General features: G+C 39.9%; 1 pseudogene; it reads left to right on the forward strand.

Annotated features, from left to right (window-relative positions):
- Nucleotides 1-326: 326 nt before the first annotated feature.
- Nucleotides 327-3,540, forward strand: LOC128028861 (putative nuclease HARBI1; annotated as a pseudogene).
- Nucleotides 3,541-5,157: the final 1,617 nt, after the last annotated feature.

Genomic DNA, 5,157 nt, shown 5'->3' on the forward strand with positions numbered 1-5,157 from the left:
GACAGTTGGAGCTAAACTTTTCACGACATTAGCACTCCAGGATCTAGTTTGGAGACCCCTGTCCTACAGATTTGTTACTTTGCACATGCTTTTTGATCATTACAAATAACCCAGACAGCAAGCTTTTCGGCCCAGGTGTGGCCCACATGGATTTCATGCAGGCCAGATGTGGGCCGGATCTGGGCCAACACTATGTTGCTGTCTGGGAATAATGTAAAAATATTTTCTTAGAATAGGAGATATGCTGTCTCTCGCATCAGATACATTATCAGTAGTTAAGTATGTGGTCTTGAAGAGGACCCTTTTTTCTCTCATTTGGACTGCATTTGGACGGGGATGCAGAGAATCTAGGGAAAAACACGGTCTGTCGAACCATTCGGAAGGTGGTCCTCGCTCTGCAGAGGTACATAAACAGCTTCATTGTGTTCCCTGGACATTTATCAACCATGTCCATAAAAGAGGGCTTTTATAAAATTGCCGGTAAGATATCTTGATAGGGTGACATCACATGAACAAATTTAACATTTCACACTCATTTTTTTTTTCATCTTCAAAAAAGCATATTTCACACTTCGAAAGTAAATATATATTTTTAATTCCTATGATAGGATTCCCTAGAGTCATAGGAGCAATAGACTGCACACATGTTGCAATCTCCACAGCTCTCGGAGAACATGAGGCAGATTATGTGAACAGAAAGTCTTTTCACAGCCTTAATGTTCAGGTAGGGCAACTATATAGCCTATGCGAATTATTTATTTATTTATTTATTTATTTTTTTGCATTGAGATCAATCTTTAAATAAATAGTAACTAACAGATAGGGCAATTATTTACTGTACATTTCATCTGCAGATGACTTGTAATCATGCATTCATGATCACAAGTTTGCATGCCAAATGGTCCTGGCTCTGTGCATGACTCACAAATTTTCCGTGAGTCTATTTTGTGTCAGCGCTTTAAGGAAGGCAAGTTAAATTTGGTACAGTACACTTTAAAGTTTTAATTTTAATAGCAAAACTTACACAATTTTCCCCTTTTCTGTTCCATGACAGGGCTTTTTGATGGCCTGTTGGTTGGGGATCAAGTTTATGCATGCCAGAGGTTTTTGCTAACCCCCTATCCTGACCCTCAGACAGGGCCACAAAACTGCTTCGATGTGGCCCTCAGCAAAGACCAGGGTCAAGATCGAGATGACCCTTGGCATCCTAAAGGCACGTTTCAACTGCCTTAGGCGTTTAAGAGTGTCACCAGAGCGGGCATCACAGATAGTGGCTGCATGTGCCATTCTGCATAATATAGCCACTATCACACTGTAAAACCCGACAAGTAAACTTAACTCAAACCGTTTGAGTAAACAGATTGCCTTGATTTAAACCCTGTAAGTTTTAAAACTTTGCATTCAAGTAATTAAGTGATTAACTAAGTGCTGATTGAGAATAAGTGATGAACAGCTGCTGTTAACAAACAGAATCACTGAAGAAAAGAGAAACACAAGAACTACTACAACTGACTTCAGACACAGACTTAGATGAAATCAACTGAAATAAAATACATGAAATCACTCAAGATCTGATTAAACAACCCCACAAACAGCATCACCAGCTCCACTTATTAATAACCAGACTGACTTTATTTCTGTCAGACGTCTACAGAAGATCTTATTGAGAATGAACTAAGGTTTAGATGTTGATTTATTGTTTCATTTGAAGTAACCATGTTAGAGATCAGTGTTTGCTTTAGTTGGGCTCTTGACCCTTGATTTCTGTCTTAGTCTTTTCTCTGGCTGTTATAACCATGTGTTTCTAAAACACATTTGTTGTAACTCAAAAGCCCAGAAAAAATGCCATCAGGTGTTAACCTGTACCTAGATGTAGGTTGTTATACTTTATATCGGTGATGATAATCATCAATTATTGAACTGCTAGGAGTCTAATCTCTGATGAAATAGGTGTTGTGTAATTTGATTGGTTATAGTGAAAGTGATTCTAAGAGCCAGTGGTTCTGTAATAATCCGTTAATACAAAGACTTTCCAAACAGTGTGGTCTTCTACGGTGTCAAACAGTCACACACAGACATCAATAATCAGAATATGAACCTCAACAATGGTGACCATAAAAAAAAAAGCTGCAGAGCATGCTGGGAGCCGTGGATGAGTTTTGTACTACAATAGTACCCAGCATGCACTGCAGCATGTTTTTTTGTCACCATTGTTGAGGTTCATATTCTGATTATTGATGTCTGTGTCTGACCAACTACTGGGATGGAGTACAAATGTATGTGTACAAAATGTTTATGAAGCCATTTTTATATTAACTGATTATCACAGACTCTTAGGGTCACTTGTATTAGATTCACTTCTACTAATTACACATTTGTTTCCTCAGAGATTAGACTCTGTACAGATCAATATTTGTGAACAATAATGAATAATTATCATCACCTATATGAAGTATAACAACCTACACCTAGGTACAGGTTAACACCTGATGGCTTTTCTTCTGGGCTTTTGAGTTACAACAAATGTGTTTTAGAAACACACAGTTATAACAGCCAGAGAAAAGACTAAGACAGAAGTCAAGGGTCAAGAGCCCAACTAAAGCAAACACTGATCTCTAACATGGTTACTTCAAATGAAACAATAAAATCAACATCTAAACCTTAGTTCATTCTCAATAAGATCTTCTGTAGACGTCTGACAGAAATAAAGTCAGTCTGGTTATTAATAAGTGGAGCTGGTGATGCTGTTTGTGGGGTTGTTTAATCAGATCTTGAGAGATTTCATGTATTTTATTTCAGTTGATTTCATCTAAGGCTGTGTCTGAAGTCAGTTGTAGTAGTTCTTGTGTTTCTCTTTTCTTCAGTGATTCTGTTTGTTAACAGCAGCTGTTCATCACTAATTCTCAATCAGCACTTAGTTAATCGCTTAATTACTTAATTGCAATGTATATCTTCTTTCAATGAACTCAACTGAATTAAGTTCAGAGTACTCCTAACTGTTAGTTTTTTCAACTTAAATGGTTTAAGGCAATCAGTTTCCTCAAACGGTTTGAGTTAATATAACTTGTCAGGTTTGAGTGAGGCTGTGTCTGAAGTCAGCTGTTGTTCCTTTCTCTCTTTTCTTCAGTAATTATGTTTGTTAACAGCAGGTGTTCATCACTAAAGCTCAATTAATCACTTAATTACTTAATTGCAATGTATATCTTCTTTCAGTGAACTCAACTGAGTTAAGTTCAGAGTACTCATAACTGTTAGTTTTTTCAACTTAAATGGTTTAAGGCAATCAGTTTCCTCAAACGGTTTGAGTAAACATAACTTAAGGATGTCTGTTTACTCAAATCGTTTGAGTTAAGTTTACTTGTCAGGTATTACAGTCAAGGCAATCGGTTTACTCAAACGATTTGAGTTGAGTTAACTTGTCGGGTTTTACAGTGCAGAAAGGAGCGAGTACCACCACAAAACCAGCTTCTCCCTGATGAAATTGACGCCATCACACTTGACCACCCAGCTGGCGCAGCTGTCAGAGATGCAATCACTTAAAAGCACACTGACACTGCAGATATGTCTCAAACTGTTTTATTGGTCATCATGTGTCTAGAGGGGGAAGAAAGAGAGCAAGAAAAATTACATTAATAAACATTCATAGTGTTCATACTAAAGGGTTACTTGGTTAAAAAAAAGTTCACATACTGAGATCAGTTTTTTCCAGCTGTTTGATGTCCAATTTAATTTTTTTAATTTGAAGCCTCCTAAGCTCACTGTTAGGGACCAATCAAGCTCGGTCCCATCCACCAGTCAGCATTCACACTCACCTGAGTATTGATCAGCACCTGTTCCCAATCAGCACCGTCACTTCCCAGCACATAAAATCCATCTCATAACAGCACTCCAACGTCAAGCCTTGAATAGGACAGACCACTTACCGTCGTACCCCATTCCAAGTTCGTGGAAGAGAAGTATACATTCTTCGGATTGTTAAATTCCGTGTCTCTATTGATCTTCTTCCAGATCTGCTGGATGATTCCAGATCTGATCTCGTAGCTCCTGTGTATCCTCGGACTCGTTTTCCATCCCAACTGGCTACCCCTGTGAGAGGAAAACACCAAGTCTTGATGACCTTGGTCCACTAAAGATACAACGCATTGCACCGCGGCTACTCGCCTGCTTACCTCCGAGGCATCGGGTGAACGCTGCCAGCCTTGCCACAGATTCACTTAAGTCACTCATCTTGTACTCGATTCTTGTAAATAAACACTTTGTTTGGATTCACTTCCCTTGTCTCCGAGTGTGTATCCTGACAGAAGGCTTGACCGAAATACCGTCATGGATCCAACACAACCAGAAATCACTCCACCGCAGAGCACAGCTGGCCATTCCAACGCTTCCGCATCATCCGCTCCTTCGCTGGTGTACATTACAAGCCCGACATGTAGACCAGTGCACTTCTCCTTCAGCTGCCAGTTTCTTTTTTGTTCCTAAAAAGGATGGAGGATTAAGGCCTTGTATAGATTACCGAGCCCTAAATAAGATTACGGTTAAGTTCAGCTATCCCCTCCCACTTGTGCCTTCCACTCTAGAACAGCTCAGAGAGGCTACCATGTTCACCAAACTGGACTTGAGGAGCGCCTATAACCTGATCAGAATTCGGGAAGGTGATGAGTGGAAAACCGCGTTCATAACACCAGCAGGGCACAACGAGTATCTGGTCATGCCTTATGGGTTGGTAAATGCTCCCTCAGTCTTCCAGAGTTTTATGGATGAGGTGCTTCGAGACTTCTTGAATCGTTTTGTGTTAGTCTATATTGATGACATCCTCATCTTCTCCAAAGATCCCTCTGACCATCAACACCACGTCTCTCAAGTGCTCCAACGACTTCGGGAATTCTCACTGTTCCTCAAAGCAGAGAAATGCACATTTCATCAGGAATCTGTTGACTTCCTGGCATATCATCTGAGCAGGAAAGGGGTGGAAATGGATGATGGTAAAATCAGTGCAATCCCCACATGACCCGTTCCCAAATCTGTGAAGGAGTTACAACGATTTCTTGGCTTTGCAAACTTCTATTGTCGATTCATTGATAAGTATAGTATGATAACAGCCCCATTGACCTCCCTTCTGAGAGGAAAACCCAAAGTCCTCAATTGGAATCCAGAGGC

Source organism: Carassius gibelio, chromosome A15 (assembly GCF_023724105.1).
Source record: "Carassius gibelio isolate Cgi1373 ecotype wild population from Czech Republic chromosome A15, carGib1.2-hapl.c, whole genome shotgun sequence".
Classification (NCBI taxonomy): Eukaryota; Metazoa; Chordata; class Actinopteri; order Cypriniformes; family Cyprinidae; genus Carassius; species Carassius gibelio.